This window comes from Anolis carolinensis, chromosome 6 (genome assembly GCF_035594765.1).
Source record: "Anolis carolinensis isolate JA03-04 chromosome 6, rAnoCar3.1.pri, whole genome shotgun sequence".
Lineage (NCBI taxonomy): Eukaryota > Metazoa > Chordata > Lepidosauria > Squamata > Dactyloidae > Anolis > Anolis carolinensis.
This window is the reverse complement of record NC_085846.1, coordinates 74,848,182-74,873,331: the sequence shown is the minus strand read 5'-3', so window position 1 is coordinate 74,873,331 and position 25,150 is coordinate 74,848,182. Positions and strand designations below refer to the sequence as shown.

Here is a 25,150-nt window from a genome sequence, read left to right as displayed (position 1 = left end):
TCACTCGTTCAGTCATTTTCGACTCTTCGTGACCTCATGGACCAGTCCACGCCAGAGCTCCCTGTCGGCCGTCACCGTCCCCAGTTCCTTCAAGGTCGAGCCAGTCACTTCAAGGATACCGTCCATCCATCTTGCCCTTGGTCGGCCTCTCTTCCTTTTTCCTTCCATTTTCCCCAGCATCATGATCTTCTCCAAGCTTTCCTGTCTTCTCATGATGTGACCAAAATACTTCAACTTTGCCTCTAATATCCTTCCCTCCAGTGAGCAGTCGGGCATTATTTCCTGGAGGATGGACTGGTTGGATCTTCTTGCGGTCCAAGGCACTCTCAGGATTTTCCTCCAGCACCAGAGTTCAAAAGTGTCTATCTTCCTTCGCTCAGCCTTCCTTATGGTCCAGCTCTCGCATCCATAGGTTACTATGGGGAATACCATGGCTTTCACTATGCGGACCTTCGTAGCCAGTGTGATGTCTCTGCTTTTCAGTATTTTATCGAGGTTGGCCATTGCTCTCCTCCCAAGAAGTATACGTCTTCTGATTTCCTGGCTGCAGTCTGCATCTGCAGTGATCTTCGCACCTAGAGATATAAAATCTGTCATTGCCTCCACGTTTTCTCCCTCTATTTGCCAGTTGTCAATCGGTTTGGTTGCCATGATTTTGGTTTTCTTGACGTTTAACTGCAGCCCGGCTTTTGCACTTTCTTCTTTCACCTTGGTGATAAGGCTCCTCAGCTCTTCCTCACTTTCAGCCACCAGAGTGGTATCATCTGCATACCTAAGGTTATTAATGTTTCTTCCAGAAATTTTAACTCCAGCCTTGGATTCGTCAAGACCCGCATGTCGCATGATGTGTTCTGCGTACAAGTTGAATAGATAAGGTAAAGTATGCAGCCCTGCCATACTCCTTTCCCAATCTTGAACCAGTCTGTTGTTCCGTGGTCTGTTCTTACTGTGGCAACTTGGTCTTTATACAGATTTCTCAGGAGACAGTCAAGGTGACTTGGTATCCCCATACCACCAAGTACATGCCACAGTTTGTTATGGTCCACACAGTCGAAGGTTTTAGAGTATTTATTTATTTATTTATTTACAGTATTTATATTCCGCCCTTCTCACCCCGAAGGGGACTCAGGGCGGATTACAATGAACACATATATGGCGAACATTCAATGCCAACAGACAAACAACATACATTAGACAGACTCAGAGGCATTTTTAACATTTTTCAAGCTTCACGATTCCGGCCACAGGGGAAGGTGTTGTTTCACCGCCCAGTAGTGGCTGTACTTCCTCATTCCTTTCCTTGTGTTTTGCTGGCAGTTTTATGGTGTTGTAAATTAGCCTCCCGCATAAAGCGTCCCTAAATTTCCCTAATTGACAGGTGCAACTGTCTTTTGGGCTGCATAGGACAACAGCAAGCCGGGGCTATTAATGGTCGGAGGCTTAACCCGACCCAGGCTTCGAACTCATGACCTCTCGGTCAGTAGTGATTTATAGCAGCTGGTTACTAGCTACTGAGTAGTCAATAAAGCAGAAGTAGATGTTTTTCTGAAACTCCCTGGCTTCCTCCATTATCCAGCGGATATTGGCAATTTGGTCTCTGGTTCCGCTGCCTTTTCTGAACCCAGCTTGGACATCTGGCAGCTCTCGCTCCATGTATTGCTGAAGTTACCTCAGACTTCCTCACAAAAGCAACCTCCTTTCCTTTTTCCCCGCCCAATTATTTCCTAATGCAGCTCCATGATGACGGGTTTAGGTGGGGGGCAGACCCCCTGGAAAGGGGAAGGCTTTCATTCAGCCCCTTAAAAGGCAGTCTCAGGGAAAACTCCAGCAGGCCAAAGTGTTCCGCCTTTGAGTGGCCATTGTTCTCCTGCTCCTCCTCCCTCTTTGCTCGTGCCTGGAGAAGGCGCGAGACTCCGACCACGGGAAGCCAATAGCCCATCGCCGCCTGTTGCATTTCCTGACAGGAATGAGCGCGCCCATTTTATTCCTCCCCTTCCTTATAAAGCCCCCTCGGAGAGCATTTGGACTCAAGGGGAAGGTGCGCGGGTGCGCGCTTGGATGGGTGGGAGCACCAGCGTCCCTTCTTGCCAACCACACCGTTGCCTAGCTATCTCCTCCTCCTCCCCGCCAAATACATCCCTTGAAGTTGCTGTTTATTGACCAAAATGGAAAGCAAGCAGGGAGAGGGAACGGCGATGGGCGGGGGCAGGGGGAGTCGTTCAATCCGGGCTGCTCAAAACGTTGCAAGGAAGGAGACTAAACCCTATCCCTCCCTCTCTCTCCTTTCCTTGGAAACCCGGATTGGAACCGATCCGCCCGGAGACAGTGTTGCGTGAGCGAGCGAGCTCTCCAAAAGCCCCCGCTCGGAATAGCAACAGTTATGCTTGTATTCTTTGCAAAGTGACGCGTGTGGACGCCGGAGTTCTTGCTTTCCTCACCATGCGCACACACATCCTCATGGGGAGACAGGGAGGATCCCAAACCAATCTGTGCAGACAAGCAGGAGCAACAGGAGTTGGTGGGAAAGCCGGGAGGAAGAAGAGACCTTACCCAAAGAACAAAACAAGCCTGGGCAAACATGGGTGGCAGAGGCAAACGTGTGGGGTTTCCCTTGCCTGGTTTCCAACATACAGTACCTCATAACCTCTGAGGAAGCCTACCACAGATGTGGGCGAAACTTCAGGAGAGAATGCTTCTGAAACATGGCCATACAATCTGGAAAACTCACAGCAGCCCAGTGAGAGGTTTTGCCTGCCCCCCTAAACATCTTAGGCTTCAATGTGTTGTCCAAGGCTTTCATGGCCAGAATCACTAGGTTGTTGTGAGTTTTCCAAGCTGTATGGCTATGTTCCAGAAGCATTCTCTCCTGACGTTTTGCCCACATTTATGGCAAGCATCCATAGAGGTTGTGAGGGCTGTTGGAGACTAGACAAGTGAGGTTTATACAGTAGAGTATCTCACTTACCCAACGTTCTGGATTATCAAACACATTTCTGTAGTCAATGTTTTCAATGCATTGTGATATTTTGGTGCTAAATTTGTAAATGCAGTAATTACTACATAGCATTAATGTGTGATGAACTACTTTTTCTGTCAAATTTGTTGTATAACATGATGTTTTGGTGCTTAATTTGTAAAATCATAACCTAATTTGATGTTTAATAGGCTCTCTCCTTATTATCCAACATATTCGCGTCTCCAACGTTCTGCCGGACCCGTTTATGTTGGATAAGTGAGACTCTACTGTATATCTGTGGAAGGTCCAGGTTGGGAGAAAAAACTCTTGTCTGTTGGAGGCAAGTGTGAATGTTTCAATTAATCACCTTGATTAGCATTGAAAAGCCTTGCAGTTTCAAAGCCTGGCTGATTCCTGCCTGGGGGAATCCTTTGTTGGGAGGTGTTAGCTGGCCCTGATTGTTTCATGTCTGGGATTCCCCCTGTTTTCTGAGTGTTGTTCTTTATTCACTGTCCTGATTTTAGAGTTTCTCTGGACCCACCCTGGACCTTCTTGCTGCTGCTGCTCAGTCGTTTAGTCGTCTCGGACTCTTCATGACCTCATGGACCAGTCCACGCCAGAGCTCTCTGTCGGCCGTCACCGTCCCCAGTTCCCTCAAGGTCAACCCAGTCACTACAAGGATACCATCCATCCATCTTGCCCTTGGTCGGCCTCTCTTCCTTTTTCCTTCCATTTTCCCCAGCATCGTGATCTTTTTCAAGCTTTCCTGTCTCCTCATGATGTGGCCAAAATACTTCATCTTTGCCTCTAATATCTTTCCTTCCAGTGAGCAGCCGGGCATTATTTCCTGGAGGATGGACTGGTTGGATATTCTTGCGGTCCAAGGCACTCTTAGGATTTTCCTCCAGCACCAGAGTTCAAAAGCGTCTATCGTCCTTCGCTCAGCCTTCCTTATGGTCCAGCTCTGGCATCCATAAGTTACTATGGGGAATACCATTGCTTTGACTATGCGGACCTTCGTTGCCAGTGTGATGTCTCTGCTCTTCACTATTTTGTCAAGGTTGGCCATTGCTCTCCTCCCAAGAAGTAAACGTCTTCTGATTTCCTGGCTGCAGTCTGCATCTGCAGTGATCTTCGCACCTAGAAATATAAAGTCTGTCACTGCCTCCACGTTTTCTCCCTCTATTTGCCAGTTATCAATAGGTGTAGTTGCCATGATCTTGGTTTTCTTGACGTTTAACTGCAGCCCGGCTTTTGCACTTTCTTCTTTCACCTTGGTGATAAGGTTCCTCAGCTCCTCCTCGCTTTCGGCCATCAGAGTGGTATCATCTGCATACCTAAAGTTGTTAATGTTTCTTCTAGCAATTTTAACTCCCGCCTTGGATTCCTCAAGCCCTGCATATCGCATGATGTGTTTTGCATACAAGTTGAATAGGGAGGGTGAAAGTAAGCAGCCCTGCCGCACTCATTTCCCAATCTTGAACCATTCTGTTGATCCGTGATCTGTTCTTACTGTGGCTACTTGATCTTTATACAGATTTCTCAGGAGACAGACAAGGTGACTTGGTATCCCCCATACCACCAAGAACATGCCATAGTTTATTATGATCCACACAATCGAAGGCTTTAGAATAGTCAATAAAGCAGAAGTAGATGTTTTTCTGAAACTCCAATATCTAGAGGATATTGACAATTTGGTCCTTCCACAGATATATAAACCTCCCCTGCCTGGTTTCTAACGGACCTCACAACCTCTGTGGATGCCTGCTACAGATGTAGGCGAAAGGTCAGGAGAGAATGCTTCTGGAACATGGCCATACAGCTTGGAAAACTCGCATCAAGCAACCCAATCTTAGGCTTCGCTTTCGAGGAGAATTCTCGGGAAGCGGGATTGAGTCGCCAAGAATGCCTGACGGAGGGAGTGTTGTTGATTTTGTATCCCACCCCTTTTCCCTTCCTGGCGGGAGGCTTCTCGAAAGGTGGGAGGGGAAGGAAGGCAGGGCAGGGAAGGGCGTGTGGCGGGGCCTCCTGGCTTCTTTGGAGCGGCGAGGGCGGGGGAGGCGCCAGACTGTTTCCGACCCGCACGTCCCAAACTCGCCTCAACGGGAGAGGCAGGCAGCTGAGGCGGGAAAGGCGCTCCGCGACGCTCCTCGCAGGCAGCCTTGGCGGGCCCCCAGCCCCGTCATTTTTTCCTCAGCCGCGCTCCTTCCTCCTGCCTTGATTGCGAAGGCGCCACGCCCGGGTTGCAGGAGGACGCGCGCGGGTCCTGACCGCCATCCGGGAGCCCAGAGGGACGGCGGCGGCGGCGATTGGGACGTGCCCGCCGCCGCCTGAGCACCATGAGGCGGAGAGGGAGCGGCCAGCCGCCCGGGACCGCCTCGCCTCGCCTTGGGACGCGGCCCCACTGAGAGCCGGGGAAGGAGGGAACCCGCGAGCCCGGCCGGCGCCCCTCCATGCCTCCTCGGCTCCCCGCAAAAGGCGCGCAACAAATGGCAGCCGGGGCGCTCCTCCGGGCTGCAGTGGCGGCGGCGGCGGCGACTCCCAGGTGAGGCGCCAAGGCGAGGCGTAGCCGGCCCTCCATTCCTCGCCTCCTCCTCCTGAGTCACCCCCGCTGCACCCGGTAAGCCCCCGTCTTTCCCGCCTGTCTACTCGCCTGAGTCCCAACTTCCCTGTGCGTGGAAGCAGGGACTCCGTTGTCGCCACCGTTCCCTTTGCAGCCCCTCTTTTGTGTGTGAGTGTGTGTTTGTATGTGATGCTGGATGTCTTGGATTGGAAAAGAACAAGGGAAAAAACGGTCATACTGGCTCTTGACCTCCAGATATGGACACTTCTATATTGCTGTGAGTTTTCCGGGCTGTATAGTCATGTTCCAGAAGCATTATCTCCTGACGTTTATGGCAGGCATCCTCAGACGTTGGGAGGCATATTGCACTAGGCAAAGGAGATTTATACATCTGTGGAAGATCCCGGTGGGAGAAAGAACTCTAGTCTGTTTGAGGCAAGTGTGAATGTTGCAATTGATCATCTTGATTGAAAAGCCTTGCAGTTTTACGGCCTGGCTGATTCCTGCCTACGAGTTCTTTCTCCCAACCTGGACCTTCTCTCAACCTGGACCTTGCCCCACCTTGGACCTTGCCCCACCCTAACCTGCACCTTCTCCCAACCCGCAACTTCTCCCAACCTGGACCTTCTCCCAACCTGGACCTTGCCCCACCCTGGACCTTCTCCCACCCTTCAACTTCTCCCACCCTGCAACTTCTCCCTCCCTGCACCTTCTCCCAACCTGCACCTTCTCCCATCCTGGACCTCCTCCCTCCCTGCATCTTCTCCCTCCCTGCACCTTCTCCCAACCTGGACCTTCTCCCAACCTGGACCTTTTCCCTCCCTGCACCTTCTCCCAACCTGCAACTTCTCCTTCCCTGCACCTTCTCCCAACCTGGACCTTCTTCCTCCCTGCACCTTCTCCCACCCTGAACCTTCTCCCTCCCTACACCTTCTCCCACCCTGGACCTTCTCCCAACCTGGACCTTTTCCCTCCCTGCACCTTCTCCCACCCTGAACCTTCTCCCTCCCTACACCTTCTCCCAACCTGGACCTTCTCCCAACCTGGACCTTTTCCCTCCCTGCACCTTCTCCCAACCTGCAACTTCTCCTTCCCTGCACCTTCTACCAACCTGCACCTTCTTCCTCCCTGCACCTTCTCCCACCTTGAACCTTCTCCCACCCTGGCCCTTCTCCCTCCCTACACCTTCTCCCACCGTGGACCTTCTCCCAACTTGCACCTTCTCCCACCCTGGACCTTCTACAGACATATAAACCTCCCTTGCCTAGTTGAAGCTGCAAGGCTTTCCAATGCTAATCAATGTGATCAGTTGCAACATTCACACTTACCTCCAACAGACAAGAGTTCTTTCTCCCACCCTGGCCATTCCTTGCCTAGTTTCCAATATATCTCACAACCTCTGAGGATGCCTGCTATAGATGTGGGCAAAACGTCAGGAGAGAATGCTCCTGGAACATGGCCATACAGCCCAGAAAACTCACAGCAACCTGGTGATTCTGGTCAAGAAAGCCTTCGAGAATTGTATATTCTTAGTAGAAGGAACTGTATTTGTGTATATTTTCATCTGCTATCAGCACAGAGATCCCTCACCCTTCGGAAAAACAAAAGTCCATAGGTGTCGATTATTTATTTATCTACAACCTTTAGGTAAACAGTTGACAACTATCTACTACATTTAAGTTGGGAAATGGCTCTACCAAGTCAAGTGGAAGAACTTCCTGATAGTACAGTAGAGTCTCACTTATCCAAGCCTCGCTTATCCAAGCTTCTGGATTATCCAAGCCATTTTTGTAGTCAATGTTTTCAATATATCATGATATTTTGGTGCTAAATTTGTAAATACAGTAATTACAACATAACATTACTGCGTATTGAACTACTTTTTCTGTCAAATTTGTTGTATAACATGATATTTTGGTTCTTAATTTGTAAAATCATAACCTAATTTGATGTTTAATAGGCTTTTCCTTAATCCCTCCTTATTATACAAGATATTCGCTTATCCAAGCTTCTGCCGGCCTGTTTAGCTTGGATAAGTGAGACTCTACTGTAAGAGCCTCTCAGCTGCTTCTGAGTCTGGTGGAGTCTCCTTCCCTGGAGGTTTTTAAGCAGAAGGTGGATGGCAATCCATCCCAGCTGCTTTGGTTCTACTGTTCCTGCCTGGCAAAGACTGGGTGGCCCTTCTAGTCTATATGATTCTATGATTTGAAGTCTTCATTTCTCCAGCATTAGCTCAACTCAAATCACAAAAAATTATGCCAAATGCACAATGGAGAACCTTCTTACAGTGACATCAGAGACACTCAAAGTAACCAGCTTCTGGTCAGAGGAAATTTAGTATAATGCCAAGTTTTAAACTCTGTTTTTTTTTATACATTATCACTGTATTCTCATTTTGCTTCTGACATGATTTTTTAAAATCCTGTCAGAAGTGACTTGAGAACATATTGGAAGTTGCTTCTGGTGTGAGAGAATTGGCCGTCTGTAGAGATGTTGCCCAGAGGATGCCCAGATGTGTTACCATCCTGCTGGGAGGCTTCTCTCATGTCCCCACAAGTTAGAGCTCACCCTGTCTCGAGGATTCAAATTGGCTACCTTCAGGTCAGCAACCCAACCTTCAGGTCAGCATTTCAGTGAAAATTAGGGTTTAACCCATATCTGACACCATAAATAAATAGCTTAACTCAGAGAGGTGGTCAAGACCTTACAAAAGGACAATGTCATGAGGTAAAGGAGATTCAGCTGTTTATATTTTAAGGGCGAGAGGAAAATATATTATTGTTGAAACTCTTGTAAGAGGGGGTCATTCTGGATGGATATCATTTCCATGTCTTGCAAAGCGCATGCTGTTGTGGCAGGGTGAAAATGTGAAATTGTAAAAGTTAGCCAAGATGGTTAAGATTGGATTGTGTGTTTAACTTTACTTGCAGTTCCCACAACTCTTCCATAAATGACAGTTCAGGTTTAGATTTAAGGAAACCACAATGTTTTCTGATATTTCTGTATTGGTTCTATATTTGATTAGTACGCATCTGATTCAGAATCATGGAAGGGATATTTGGACTTGCATTTCTTTCCTTGTTAGTGGTGAAAGAAGAACTAAGGAAGGTGGGATCAGGTCCATGAATGTGAATCTGTCATTGACATTGGGAAGATGTGGCTGGCATCCAAAATGAAATTTGGATGTAATCCTCCTGACCTCTGAAATCAATGAGTGATATATCACATTTGACTTCCTACAGGAAAGAAACCTAGCATCCGTTTCAGTCTAAATTTTCCTTTCCCTTGTATTGCTGATAACTTAGACTTTCCACATTTTAAAGTGTTTGAGGCCTTCAGTAATCTTGCTTTTATGTAGTATTAAAATAAATAAATAAATAAATCAGCATTTAGTTTTGTGATGCTGAGAAAGATGATTGCTGGTGAACCACATGCAGTGCCAGAAGGCCAAATATTGAAAATGAAAACTTACATGCAATAAATTAAATGAGCATATTTTCAGGTAATTAATTCGTAATGAAATAAGTGGCAGTGGGCATATGTTCAGATGAAGAAGGATTCTAGTAGCGGGTTGGTAGAAGACTTAACTAGCACAGTTGCATTTCTAGCAATATATATTGAATTTATGCTGAACCTTTTCCCATCCCCTTAAATATCAGGCATTTAAAACTACTTTGGAAAGCAAGGCTATCTGTAACTGATCCATGATCCTGCAATCACAGCCCACTAATTTACTTCAGCTGTTGGTTTGTTTACACATTCAAGGGATGATCTGGAGGATGAAGTGTGTTGTGGAAAATACAGTCAGGAGCTGTTGACTTACTGCCCTTTTAACCCAGAAAAAGTGATCCTATCAACAACACTGTCCAAATATAGTGGAGAGCATCGTTCTGTGCAAATGTCACAAAAATGTATGAATAACATAAAATAATTAGTAAGAGTGTTTTGCTGAAGCATTTTCCATCGACATCACAGAATTCCACGGCAACAATCCTTGAGTCAACACCTTCAGGAAGTTCTGTGGCATCATTTGAATTTTCATCACTGTCTTGAAGACAAACACAAGCCCAAATCATAATTTCTTATCTGAAGACAGAAACATTGCAAACCACATGAAAATTCCAATTTTGGTCTAAATCTAAGAAGATAGCATATGATTTAACCTTTCATGTGCTTTTCCTTCTTTAGAATTCACATCTCTGTGTTCTGTCTTATTTATGGGGAGCTTGCATAAACTTGGGCAGGCTTCGTTAAATGACCAAATAAAGATGTATGTTACAATATCTTTTCAGGAAAGCCTCTGTATTTTCAAATACGAATCCTATTAGTTTTCATGGAAATAATGAAAGTGTATTATTAATCATTTGGGACTTAACTTTGAAAAGCTGTGCATGTTTATTCAGTAGAAAGCTTCACTACGTTCAGTGGGATTTACTTCCAGTTAACGAAGTGTAGGATTCTAGTATTGATTCATACCACCGGATTTTCTTTTTGTGTGGAGAGAGAGGGAGCAATACTTTCAGAGAGTTATTAGTGTCAGTTTAGAAGTGCTTGCTCATTCCTTCATTAATTTGAATTCATTAGTTATAGATTGATCAGAATTTTTCAATGGATTTCATTGCACTTTGTAATTGATTGGGTTCATGAAATACAAAGACAGATCTGATTTTTTAAATCATAGATGGTTACTTTACAGACCCACAGTGTTTAGTTTATAGAGTTCATGCATTGCTGCCAAAGTCAGATTTAGCATGGCTAGAATATAACCATGAACTCAATTGAACTTATGTTAGCTGTGACTAAATTTCTGCTTGCTTATTTTCTTCAGTTCAGTCTGAAGATTATATGGTTGCTTCTGCACATTTTGGCTACAATTATTGGAAGGTAAAGGTATGTTCCTTTCTAACCTTTTCAGTTCAAACTTTATTGAAGCAAATTGATCATGGTAACTTTTGTCTGCTGTTTGAAATGTGAAGGAGGAATTGCAAGCTTTAGTTTATCCCAAATCAGAACTGAAAACACGGTTGTAAAACTATTGTTTCATGAACTTTTATTTGCTGCAACCATAGCTTGTCATTTTAGATGCAATGCCGGGTAGAAGTTATAATAAGCCAACACAGAAAGAAGGACTAGAGCATGTGTGAAGTGCAAGGCCCATGGGCCGAATCTGGCCTGCCATGTCAATTTATGTGGCCTCGACGCTTTCAATGTCAGGGCAACATAATTGCATTTATACAGTCTTATAATTACAAGTGGCCCTTTGAATGCAACCATAAGGCAGATGTGGCCCTACATGAAAATGAGTGTGACACCCCTGGACTAGAGCAAGAGAGTCAGCTCCACCACCGGGGTCAAATGCTGAACTGGGAGTGTTACAGCTAAATAGATATTTTGGTCAAAAAGATGCAAGCATAAGTGTATTCACAAGAAAAAGTATTTATTGAGTGATATCCTTATGGAGGAATAATACAAATAATTGCCTGTTGGGCATGACATACAAATCAATGCCTGTTGGGCATTACAGGTGATCATTACAGCTTGACTTCATGTAGTACATGTTTTATAACATCAGGGATGATCAACTGTAGCCCTCCAGATCTTTTTTCTTGCCATATAACCCGCATAACTCATTACTATGCCTGTTTGAGTTCCTAGTGCATATAGGCCAAAAACACCTCAAAGGCCACAGTTACCTGCCCTTGACTTAGTTGAGTTCTCTGTAAGAAACTATGCATCAATGTTAGAAAAATGTGTATGTACTCACTATTTTCCATGTTTCTTATGATCCTGCATTAACTGAAAAAATTCAAAGATTTAATTTAAGTGGAAATGCAACTTAAAACTTGTGCGGCAGTTGCACCCATACCTAGAGAAGCCAGACTTGGCCACAATGCTTCATGCTCTTGTTACATCTCAAATAGATTACTGCAGTGCACTCAGTGTGGGGTTATCTTTGAAGACAGTTCAAATAGATTTCTCACCGGAGGAACCTCCACTGGCTGCCAGTCTGCTACTAAGCAAAATTCAAAGTGTTGATTTTAACCTATAAAGCCCTAAACAGTTCTGACCCAGCTTACCTGTCCGAACGCATCTTCCTCTATAAACCATCACAGAGGTTAAGATCTTCTGGGGAGGCCCTGCTCTTAGTCCCACCTCCTTCACAAGTGTGGTTGGTGGAGATGAGAGACAGGGCTTTCTCAGTGGTGGCCCTTTGGCTCTGGAACTCTCTTCCTAGTGAGATTAGATCAGCACCCTCCCTCTTGACCATTAAAGGAATGCAGTGGAAGAAACAAATAGGAATATGTGCAATTGACCATTGGGATGGCCTCGGGTTACGATTTTGGATCATGTGATTTTAATGTTTATATTAGGTGTTTTAATTCTATGTCTCAATGTCTAAATGTTGCTTATGTCTTATGTTTTAATGGTCTTAATGATTTTACTCATAGTTATATGCTTATTGTTTAGATATTATGATTTGGTTTTTTTTACATGCTTGGCATTGAATGTTGCCATTATTATGTTGTAAACCATTTTGAGTCCCCCCAGGGGTGAGAAAAGCGGTATATTAATACACTAAATAGGAGCCCCGGTGGTGAAGTGCGCTAAAGCACTGAGCTGCAGACCGAAAGGTCCCAGGTTCAAGCCCCGGGAGTGGCGTGAGCGGCCGCTGTTAGCTCTAGCTCCTGCCAACTTAGCAGTTCGAAAACATGCCAATGTGAGTAGATCAATAGGTACCGCTCCGGCGGGAAGGTAACGGCGCTTCATGCAGTCATGCCGGCCACATGACCTTGGAGGTGTCTACGGACAACGCCGGCTCTTCGGCTTAGAAATGGAGATGAGCACCACACCCCAGAGTCAGACATGACTGGACTTGACCTCAGGGGAAATCTTTACCTTTAATACACTAAATACATGAATAAATACTAAACTTCTACATAGTGCAATTTATAACATTTTTACACCACTTTGGCATCCATAGTTCCAGCCTATGGAATCCTAGAATTAGCTGTTTAGGAATTTAGAATTATCTGCTAGGGGGATTTAATTTTGTAGTTCTAGGACATTTTCCACCAGGCCTCAAGCAGGAGTTTTAAGTTACACTCCAAACTAGGAATTCTAGGATTCCATACAAGAGAGCCATATGGGTTAAAATGGCAGCAAATTGTGGTGTAGACTCCTCCTTAGTTAGTTGCACATAGTTTCCAGTTGAAATCAACAGGACTTATAAATCAATGGGACCACAGTGAAACTACAAACTATCTAACTCATACTTTGCATGGGGTATGGGAATGAATGGAGAGAATCATACGGAGCCATTGAAGCCTGGTTTGCTGATGTCTATGAATTTGTTACAACTTTTCAGTTTTATTCTTATTTTATTATATAGCAATGAGATATTTATCCTGGACTCACTTCCCAGAACTGACCACTTGGATGAAAAACACTGATTCTAGGCATCTTTTTCCCATTCCCAAGGAGGCGATTGGTGCTGTCAAAGTTGACAGTGCCATCTGTTTGACAGAGGAAATTCTTGCACACAGCAGCATGTGTACAATCTGTTGTTGTACATGAGGATCTTTGGATTTAGCTCATTGTATTCAGTGAAAGGGAGCACAAAGAATAAATAGTTGCTCATATGTGATGTTATAAGTGTTAGTAATTATGGAATACATTTTCCCATTTTACAGACAAAAAACCTTCATGTTAAAATATTATTGCTTTATGTGAAATGAATGACTAGGTACAAATGCCTGCTATTTTGTCTGGGTTTTTTTGTTTTAGATTTTTTAATTCCTTCTTCTTTCAGTTAGAGCATCCAAGGATCTTTAGCTTGTCTAAAGAGAGTTATATAGTTTCTCAAGCTGAATTCCCAGATAGTGTTTGAACGTAGCTTTTGATTTGGAGGATTGTCAAGCCCAGAGTTTGTTACCATGTTATTTAACCATGACTAAGGGGGAAACTCTTAATACACAATGCAGTAGTTGTTTCTAATTATGGCCTGATGACTCTTTGTGCAGTACTGTAGATTGAACTAGTCTGCAATGGCTGGTATTTGGTTGAAATGGAACTCCCCTGCTTTGATTTCTGCACTGATTTTCTCTCTCTTCTGCCTCTCAGAAAGATAATAATTATTGAATAAATAAATAGCTTTTAATCTTTTACATGTCATGACTTACTATCATTAAGGCATATCGCCTTTATAACATAGTATAATCACAGCTCCAGCACACTAAATTCCAAAATTGAGTTCAAGTGGTGCAAATGAAATGACTGCTTTTTTTTGTACAGAGATCATTTGAAGGATAAAAGAAGTAAATATAAGAAGGTGGTGTCTTTAAAAAAAGAAGAGTAGATGTTTGTTTAAGGAAAGAAATAATAGGTGCAGCATAACAATTGTCCTTATAACTAATTATCATACTTGTTAAATTCCCTTTTCTTGGTGTTAGCAGTTTGAGGATGATGTTTCTGTACTGATTATCTGACCTTAAATTAGGACTTAGGTCAGCATCTTCCAGTAAAGCCTCACAGAAAAAAAATAGTCATTACCAGTCTTCCAGTCATATGGGGTTGATATTGATGAAACTTGGAGCAAAAGCTGTAGGATCAAAGCCACAAGTGAGAAAATCAAAGAGAAGGGAATCTGTATCATGTTAACTGAGAAGTCACTTCACCTCACTGCCAAGCAACCTATTTTTCCAGGTCAGGATGTACAAGAAATTGAAAGGACATATTTTGTTTCTTACTGCTCCATCTTTCTTTGTTTAGGTGGTCCTAGTGCTCCTATTTTTTATTCTTTGTTGGAGAGAGAAGGAGAGAATCTAAATAACAGGAGCAAAAAAAGAGTCATTTTTTTCCAGGAGGCATCATTCTTAGCCAAGAGAGAAAAGGGGAGATGTTTTGCAGTAGATTCATGTCTTGGTCTTTCATCTTTGTGTTGAATGCCTCCATTCAACCCTGGAACAAGTAGAGAATATGGAGCAGTTATCCTTGTCCCCACTGGTGTAATTTCTCTTACACTGGTTCTTAAAGGGCCAGGGGATGTGGCTACTAGGGAGACTTGAACCACATTTCTTTTAAAAAATAGATATTAATTCCTGACTTAAATGTTGCAGTATTTATTGCTGTTGTAATGCTCCTCTGGCAGATGGCTTACGCTTCAGTCATGCTGTGGCAGAATGACAGAATGTTCTGCTATTGTGGATCGAGTCATATTGCTGTTTGCTGGAGGTCACTCTGCCTACCGTTTTTGACAATGGCATACAAAAAACTTACTTTATTTAACGTATGTTTAATGAGGACAACCGTGAAGACCAGAGACTACTTAAGCAAAGATAAGGCATGGTGCCCAAAGAAACTTGGTGGACGAAAGAATACTATGCAGTACAAATGTTGTTTATTCATTTTCTAGTCTTGAGAGTATTTCAAATGTTGCTCTTTATGGAGGTCCTGTAAAGCTTTTGATCTTTTTTGTGTGTCAGGCATGACTTGAGAAACTGCAGGTCTCTTCTGGTGTGAGAGAATTGACCGTTTGCAAGCACTGGGCGTCCAGATGTTTTACCATCCTGTGGGAGGCTTCTCTCATGTCCCTGCATGGGAAGCTGGAGCTGACAGACAGGAGCTCACTCCACTCCCCGGAATTGAACCTCTGACCTTTCAGTCATCAGTCCTGCTGGCACAAGGGTTTAACTCATTGCTCCATCAGGGGCTCCAGCTTTTGACCTGCCCATTCCTGAATTTTACTATACATGTTTGTTTATACACCATTATAGACTGGATGGACGGTATCCTTGAAGTGACTGGTTTGACCTTGAAGGAACTGTCGGTGATGGCCGACAGGGAGCTCTGGCGTGGACTGGTCCATGCAGTCACAAAGAGTCAGAGATGACTAAACGTTTGAGCAGCAGCATAGACTACATTACACCATTTGTTTGCTTGCTTGTTTGTTTATACACCATTACAGACATATATGTTAATACACAATTACAGGCTCCTACTACTCCATGGTCTAGGAATAAGCCCTTCCAAAATACAAAGAACACATGAAAAATTTAGCCCAAATATGCCAGATAAACAGTTTTCTATTATGGTCATGGCTTATTTTGTTGTAGGACTGAAAGTTATCTGATTGGTAGAGGTAGGTGAGAAAACAGCAGATTTTCCAAATATTTAATGTGTCATTTTGGATCATTTAGTTAAGGCAGCAGAATGTCCTTATAGGAAACAAAGGTGAGATCTCAGCTTTTCCAGTAAATATTTATTTATTCATGTAAAATCTCACTTTTCTTCTCATATAGGATTCAAGGTGGCTTGCAAACATATTAAAAAAGGGTACAGATTTTTAAAATTACTCATGCATAAGTTAAGAAACGGTTAAGTCAGCTAAAAGGCACAAGATTAAGCACAATTAAAGTAAGCTTTCAAAAGTACAAAAGCAGGTTAAAAAGATAAAATCAGCTTCATGAAAAACATTTTGCCCCATAAATTATAAGGCAAATATCAGCTGGTGAACTGAAATCAACAACATATAGCAAAATGGCAGTGGAATAGTTAACCATGAAAGTTGGTCCACTTACGGAAGTGAGTGAGAAAGGAATAAGTGATTTAGTACCATGGAGGCTGTGAGATGGTTGCTTTGGTGTCTACTAATAAGGGATGTGTGGAATGTAGATTAAAAGATGACCAGAACACAAGGAGGCAGAAGTCTCTGGCATCAAAAACACCCACGATTTTTCCTTAGCAATTATAAAATTTCATTGGACACACACAGAGAGACCATTCACACTGCAAAACGATAGTAGTTTGACCTCACTTTAACTGCCATAGTTCCATTCTGTGGAATCTGGGGAATTGTAGTTTCATGTGGTACCAGACCTCTCTGACATATTACAACGCATACAAATCCCAGAATTACATAGCATTGAGTCATTAAAATTAATGAGGTGTCAGACTGCTATAAGTCAGCAATGCAGATGTAGTGTCAGTCTGCTATAAGTGGCAGAAAGAACTTATAGCCACTGCTAGCTCCAGATTAGGGAATATTCACAAAGCTTCTTGTCTTCTATAAAAAATGTGTATGAAACCATCTAAGAAAAAAAAATGATCAACTGCTGTGACTCTGGATCTCATCAGATGGGTTTAGGGCCCCTTCTGGAAAAAGAGACCCACAATGAGTCCACGGAGGCCATCACATGATGTAAGGGCACTTCCAGAGCCCTACATCCATCTTTAAGACCAGAGAAATGCGGGAGGGGGGGGGGCATGAGCAACAATGCAGTAAGATCTAGGATAGCTGATGAAGTCCTTTGACTGAGACACAAATGACAATTATTTTGTCAGTGATAGAATAGCAAAATTGTTGTAAGAAAAAACCCTTTGTGAAATGTTCACAAACAGTCACAGAAGCTCTGGTAATCTCATCAAACATAGAGAACTGGATAGATTCAAGTTTAACAAAATTACATCTTAGATTGTTTTCCAGTCCTTAGGTTTTAGGTGATTGGACAGAGATGGTAAAATTACTACCCACACTTTTATATGAGGAGGATTAAGCACATTTGAGTTGTAAACTTTAATCTTTAATGAAGCTCAAGGACACCTCTGATCTAGTTTCCTTGAAGCAAAACTTTAAATGAAGATAAGTCAGATATTTTTCATGATGTTTCCAATAGGTTTTTAAAGCAATGGGGTGGAAAACTACACAGTACTCTTGTGTGTTGTCCAGCTGGGTTGACATCCCTCTCATTGCCAGACATCAAGCAGAAATAGTAAGTATGTAGAAGTGCTCATGAGTTATATTCAATCTGATAGATCAAATGTTGTCCAAGTTTGTATTAAAAATGTAATGAATGCAGGTGTGCGGTACTATTTTCAGCTCACAGGGCTGCTTGAACCAGAAGGTCCTAAACATTTTGTTACCCAGTTCTTGTATTCTGTTTAAGAAATGTAGATGTACAAAGTAACAAGGAGGAAAACTCTCAGTGCACAGGACCTCTACATCATTCAGTGGTGAAACAAAGAGTATTACAATCTCTTGCTTTAATATATATTTGCTTGATGCACAGTGGACTTTCCTTAAAGGTGAACAAAACATTGGTTTTCAAAACAAGCTTGCGATAATTCTCACTATCGGGGGAAAATGCAAATTTTCAATGTTCTTGGTTGTCAGATACTGTGTGATAATTTTTAAAGTGTATAGATTTTCAGTATTTAGAATTCTTTGCATGTAATATCGGTACAGTTCTAGCAGCAAGGATTGTAAAGTCAATATTTGTAGCCTCATGACAGATAGCAAAGCTCTGGTGTGTGCAAGTGCATGACTGGGCAGAAGTTTGAATGGCTGAAAGACAGATTTCCAATTTATACTCTTAAAGTAGCAGTGTCTATGCTGCAACTCCCGGCACCCCTCACCATGGTGTGATGGGATATGCAAACCAACAGCGGAGAGCTGCGTATTCTAAACTCTGAGTAGAATACTAGTGATGAATAGTTCATTAGTTCTATTTAACGGCATGTTAAATAGGACTAATGTTTCCCATTAGTCCTATTTAGTTCTTATACAGTGTTTCCCAGAGATTGGGAGGAACTGTATAAGACAGTGTTTCCCAAACTCTGGTCTTCCTAGTGTTTTGGATTTCAGCTCCCAGAGTATCTGAATATTGGCCAAGGCAGCTGAGACTTCTAGCAGTTGAAGTCCAAAACACCGGGAGAACTAGAGTTTGGGATTCATTGCTGTAAGATTTTAGCCTTAGTTAAAATGTTATTGGAACAGTTGCCTTGGCTTCAGTCTGTTAGGAGATAAGAAAAATGTGGTCACACTAAAGTTGTGGAGAAGAGAGCTTGGCCTTAATTTTTTCCTAATTGACTCAGTGATTGGTTGATAGATGTTATTTATTGGTTTTAAAATTATTACTTCTGCCCTTGCATGTTGGTGTTCGCAGTGTACAATCACTTGCTGGAAATGGAACTTGCAGCTATGAGAATTAGATTGTCCAAGGAAAGATCGCTAGCAGATTGGATATGAGCCATTCTCTTACCATTGAAGCTGTGGATAAATCCCCTCTCCCTGCCCTACACTGGAAAGGAAAATTGCTGCCTCTCCCCATGACATGGGAGTTGGTAAAAATGTGAATTTATGTTTGTGCATGGATGGTTGCAAGTGTTAGAGGACTGTGTGGGTGGTTGTATATTGAAGGAGAATAGTATGTCCTATGAAAAGTCCTCTCTCTGAATTTTTTTTCAGTGACGTCACCTGTCAACAGTGGTCTCTTGACAGTTTGCACTGGATCCAATTTGAGCCTTGAGTATGATGGTTCCCCAACCCTGTTTTAGGGAGTGAAAGGTTTTTAACATGAGGAAATATTGAGGTACATGGAGATGGAAACAAAATTGCTTTATGCTTTTTTGAGTGTGTAGTCTGTACTGAAGACCATACTTCAAGTCTTTGTCTGTAAGTCTGTCAGAAGTTGTCTCAAAGTAGGCGTCTGTTACCCCAGGTCCTCCTTTAAGTTAAAGCTTCTTTGTAAACTAGTCTTTGCCCTAGAGTTTTGTTTATTTCTTTCCACATCCTCATTACAGTCTTATCAGCTGTATCGCTGTTGTTAATTGGTCTCTAGGTAAAACTTCCTCCAACAATTTTTTTTATAAAGGTGAAGAGATAAAAACCGATTTTAAATTCAATTTTTAAACTGAAAATTTCATTATTTTCAAAAAACTTTTAAACTATAGGGTGCTGCTTTGTACTCTCTAGGAGAGCAGAGCCAATTAAAAATATTTCTCCTGTGTTGTTTTAGGACTAAAGTAACTGCTTTTAAAAAAATGACTTTCAGATTACTTCCAGTTTTGAAAAAAAAAAAAAGACCCATCTCAGGCCTAAACCACATCAAAAAAGATTGAACAAAATGACATCCCATACTCCTAATGGTCATGAGGGCCTTTTCAGTATTTCTCCCCAGTAAAACTCACTCATTTTAGGACATGCCACCACAGCCTCACAACCTCCTCACACTTACTGTTCTGCCCCCACACTATCTTAACTATTTGGAAGGTGAACTGGCTGTGCAGGGAACAGATCGAAGATTATATAGTTAAATTTAAAAAGAATTTATTAACTGACAAGAATTTTAGACTTTCCTCCTTAGTCTCACTATAAAGTCTTTATGAGGAGAGGTGAAGTATTTGAGATATAGACACTATTCTGGCTGAACTGTGGCTCTTGAATCTTTATTTCTTCTTATTGTCTCTTTCTTGTATGGCGTTCAACTGTCTCTAAGATGGTCCCGATATTTAACTCTGACTGGACTTGAATACAGCTCTGTCTGGACTTGAATACAGTTCTGGCTGAACATTCTATTTTGTAGACCTTCCAGCCTTCCGCTCTCTTCACCTTCCAGTCACAAAAAGGCTGACTCTCCCAAGAACCAGAAGAGTCCTGCTAGAGGTTCTGCCCCTGAAGTGAGTCTTAAAGGGGTAGGGCGATGGAGACTTCAAATCCAAAGAAGCTGTCTAGACTGACCCCACAGAAACTGTACATAAAATATAAATCCCTCTAACTAAAAAGGGCTTAACTAGGGATAAACAGTGAGAGCCTTCATGGGGCATGTCACTTACCTAAATTAGCATTCTAGCATACTTCCACTTTGTCTTGGGGATGAAGTCCTACTCCAGCCATCACATGATATTGTGTGACTTCTGGATTGGAAGAATTGTTTGGTACTTCGCCCACAATATGGGAGGCTTCCTGTGTTGTGCTGGCTCCAATGGAGACAGCACAGTTCCTCTGCAGAAGGGCGATGCTTCTCATGTGTGATGGAGGAAGCGCCCCTGAGAGGGAGCTGCACGTAGGGGTGACAGATGCACCCCGTTGCCCCTCTTTTCTCACCAAAGACAGATGAAGTATGATACTTTGCCTGGCCTTTGTGATGAGGCCCTTAGAGGTGTGTCTCAGACTCTGAAAGTTGGCCGACTTCAATCTAGGATAAGGCGGTTGAAAGATCTTGCTCAGAAAGGCTCTCCTGAAGGCAGATACTAACATTTAGTTTTCTGAAAGTACTGTGACTCATTTAAATAAGGAAGATTTTGATGATGTTGATACTGTATTCTGAAATAGGATAGTGAAGATGGAGAGGAAACTTGGATTTGGAAATAAAAATGAGATAAAGCCTATAAATATTTCCAGTAGCATAGAGAAAAGTAGTTGCTGAAGGTAACTGTCATGGGCAGAAGGCAGCTGGACGTAAACACTGTTATATTTTCTTTGCGTTTAGTGAAGGAGTTTAAAATATAATAATCTCTTTTCCACTAAAATCAGTGAACTGCTTAACATTGACTGGAACAAACCCAATGTATTTTAAAGCAGTGGAATAGTGGAATATAGTTATTCCATGCATATTGTTATGACCAAGGGCACGTTTCTTTTGGTTTCAAACCTCTTGTAATTAATATGTGCTCCACAGATGGCAGTTTGTTGTTGTGACAGACTCAAGGCTTTTCCAACCTGGTAGAAGTCACCAGAGTCTATGCTTTGCTGAGATAGGTTTGAGTAATCAGGGTCAATTTCATGGCACAGTATTGTATCCAAATAAGTATTTGTGCAGTTGGAAAAGTAATAGAACGGAATAAATCAGATATACCCTTAGGTCAAATACAAACTAGGAGAAATTCTTCCTAAGTTCACATCACCAAGTCTTCATATAATTTTGATCTCTCTGGAAAATCTGTCCAGATTCCAAAAAAGAGAGTGTTATTTTCTTTAAGCTGCTGTATACATCAACTAGGAAGTAACTGTGGGTCTTTCAGATTTTATTTCTTTCATATAGAATCTATGGAATAAAGCTAAGCAAATCTACTAATCTTGTAATGCAGGTATTTTAGTACTCTACAGAGATATTAAGCCATAACATTACCACTTTGCTATTAGACATATAATGAGTTCTCTTACAATTTTCTTAACTGGAAGCTCAACCAACAGTTCTCTTATGGCAATAATCCTATGTGGAGATAGGAACTGTGTATTTTCCAAGATTCATGTTCTGGCAGTTATTTTTGAGCAGAGACTAAGACAATTAATATTAAGATAGAACTAAACTGTGATACTGTGATATCATGTAAATTCCATAAAAACCTATGTTGATCATAGTTTTACTCTTCAGCCATTTATAAATTCCATCTTTCCTGTGTGTTCATTGAGTGTGTGAAGGAGCAAGTAGGATTAACCCCATGATTTCACTCCCAACTTCAGCTTGTCTGGCAGAAGATCTGAAAGAGACCTCTATACTCTTACAGAAGAACGGTACATGATAGTTTCTGATCACCTGAAGAACCTCAGTGCATTCATCTGTATCTCATACAGGATAGGGATTTTTTTTCTTCCAGGGAATGTACAGGAGAATAATAATAGTTCTCATTCATTTCAAATTTCAAATTCATGGATGGAGTTAAACATAGAAATAGCTACTGCTTTAAATGCCTGCTGTATAACCTTCCGAAGATTTTTAGGAATCATAAAGTTGGAAGAAACCACATGGGCCATCTAGTCCAACCCCCTGCTATGAAGGAAAAGCACAATCAAAGCACCCCTGACGGATGACCATCTACCTCCATTTCAAAGCCTTCAAAGAAGGAGTCTGCACCACACTCCAAGGCAGAGAGTTCCACTGCTGAACTCCTCTTACCATCAGGAAGCTCTTCCTAATGTTCCGGTGGAATCTCTTTTTCTTGTAATTTGGACCCATTGCTCTGATTCCTAGTCTCCAGGGCAACAGAAAACAAGCCTTCTCCTTCTTCCTTATGACATCCTTTCAGATATTTAAACATGACTGTCATGTCCCCTTTCAGCCCTCTCATCTGCAGTCTAAACATACCCAGCTCTTTGAGCTGCTCCTCATAAGGAATGGTCTCCAGACCTTTGATTATTTTAGTCGCCCTCCTCTGGACTCCTTCCAGCTTGTCAATATCTCTCTAAAATTGTGGTGCCCAGAACTGGACACAGTATTCCAGGTAAGGTATAACCAAAGCAGAATAGAGGTACACCATGACTTCCCTTGATCTAGACACTATACTCCTTTTGATGCAGCCCAAAATCCCATTGGCTTTTTTAGCTGCTGCATCATACTGTTGGCTCACGTACCACAAGGACTCCGAGATCTTTTTCAGATGGACTGTTTTCAAGCCAGGCATCACTCATTCTGTATCTTTGCATTTCTTTTTTATGCCTAAGTCTAGTATTCTACATTTGTCCTTGTTGAAATTCTTTTTTGTTAATTTTGGGCCAGCTCTCTACTCTGTTAAGATCATTTTGTATTCTGATCCTGTCCTCTGGAGTATTAGCTATCTCTTCTAATTTGGTGTCATCTGCAAACTTGATAAGCACAGCCTCTAAACCTTTATCCAAGTCATCATTGGTGCGTACCCTTTAGTTTTGGCTGCTCAATCAATTACAAATTCACCTAACAGCAGTATTGTCTAGCCTATACATTACTAGTTTGTTTGCAAGAAGATCATGGAGGACCTTGTAAAAGGCCCTACTGAAATCAAGATATGCTACATCCACATCATTCCTTGCATCTACCAAGCTTATAACTATTGAAAAAAAGACAAAATTAGTCTGGCATGACTTGTTCTTGAGAAATCCATGTTGACTTTTAGTGATCACAGCATTCTTTTTTTAAGTGATTACAGATTGCCTCCTTAATGATCTGTTCCAGAATCTTTCCTGGTATTGATGTCAGGCAGACTGGACAGTTATTGCTTGAGTCCTCTTTTTTTCCTTTCTTGAAGACAGTGACAACATTTGCCCTCCTCCAGAGTTGATAAAAGATTGCATATTTAAAAAAATATGCTTTACAAAAGCTTTAAAATAAGAGTTTGCAAATGAATAGGTTATTTATGACTACTAACATATTATTACTAATATTTAGGCCTTGTATTTTATTAGCATTCAATTCCTTCCTTATCCATAAATCTCTGACTTTGCATTGGGCATTTTATTTTAGCCCAATTCTTCATGGGATTATTGTTGTGAGAGTGAAAAACAAAGCTTGGAAAGATTGCTTGACAAGCTACTAAAGCTCTCAGAACCCTGTTAGTATGGCAAGTTGCTATATTGGTTAGGGAATTCTGAGAGTTCTAGCTCAAGAAAGTAAAGGTTGTTGTGTGTTTTCCGGGCTGTATAGCCGTGTTCTAGAAGTATTCTCTCCTGATGTTTCGCCCACATCTATGGCAGGCATCCTCAGAGGTTGTGAAGAAAGTAACTTCTCCAACTCCAGTGAAAAAGAGTAGCAGGGTTGTGGTATGCTTGTCAGCTCCACTGGTGAAGAACAGAACAATAAAATTATTATTTTCAGTCCTGCCATTAATTTCCACTTCAGTAGCTATCTGGCATATTTCCTCCCCCACTTATTTTCCTTCTGTGCTTCCTCTTCCTATTATGTTGCTAAGACCTATAAATCTAAGTCTTCCAACCTGCAAAGCAAAGGAAGTAATTAATTAATTCATGTCGGAACATAACAGTTACATATTTGCCATGCCATGCCATCACTCCACTTGGCTCTCTGATTCTTTATTGAGGCCAAATAAAGAGCAACTCAATAGTCATAGATTTAAGTTACAAGAAGTATACTCATTCCACTTTTGTATGTCTGTTTTACATTCAGGATTCTTGCCCAAGGTCAGTTGCAGCTCTAGGCAACCAGAAAAGTGTAAAATTATGCATGTGCTCTATTGCCTTTTAAAAACTGTTTCCCAGTTAATTGCTTACTAGAAAGGAGGACTGATTTCCAGTTGTTATAATGAATCTTATTTCCAGACAAGGTTGGAGAATGTAATGTATATGAATTGGGAAAGACAAAGGAGAATATCGGAATCTAAAAAGTTGCTTTTTACTGAAGCAAACCACTTGTCGATATAATGCAGGATTGTTTACTAAGTATCACAAGTTCTTGCAGGATACCTTTTGAGAAATCTTCCCGGATGGTTTCCATCCAAGTGTTCACCAAGCCTAAGCATATTTAACTTATGAAAATAGGCAAAAGTTGGAGTACTTGGGGTGGTGTAGTTGTACTTTTCTTGATACTATTTTGTTAGTTCCTTTATCCAGTGTTGGGTAAGACATCCACAAAACCACTGGCAAGTATCAGTATCATGCTGTTTACAGTATCATGCTGTGTAAACATCCTTTCATAATCCCAAATGTTACTGAATATAAATAGGATGCATTGTCTTTTTCTCTTGTTTGTGTATTCAAGAAGATGAAGTGCTTCATAGAAAACGATAATACACTGTCTAGATGAAAGTTTTAAAAATACTTATTTTGCAATTTTTGCAAGGTGGTGCCAGTTGCAGATTCCTGTTGTGGGAAACTGCAGTGAATCTGATGTGTGCGTTCCTGTCCTAAACATGTATAAAACGCATCATTAGTACATATCAATTTCTCTCCTCTACAATTCTGTTCAGGTACTCTAATGTGCAAGTTTTACATATCAGGAGAAGTACAGACATAAGCCCATTTAATGTTGCTTCTTTTTTCCTGTTCTTATCAACATCTACATAAGGAAGAGAACTTTGTCTGTGGAAGGTTTCTAGAATCTAAATTTCCATTGTTGCAAAATATCAAAAAGAATCTCCACAGATTA

General features: G+C 41.9%; 1 protein-coding gene across 2 annotated transcripts in view; it reads left to right on the top strand.

Annotated features, from left to right (window-relative positions):
* The first annotated feature begins 5,433 nt into the window (after positions 1 to 5,433).
* Positions 5,434 to 25,150, top strand: part of lrrc3b (leucine rich repeat containing 3B) — a 70,603-nt gene continuing 50,886 nt past the window's right edge. Inside the window, exons 1-2 of one of the 2 annotated variants that reach the window (XM_062983959.1) lie at positions 5,438 to 5,576; positions 10,348 to 10,409. The gene's annotated coding sequence lies outside the window, so the exon portion shown is untranslated. Of the gene's footprint in view, positions 5,577 to 10,347; positions 10,410 to 25,150 lie in introns of both variants that reach the window. The other variant, XM_062983958.1, reaches the window with a different exon arrangement.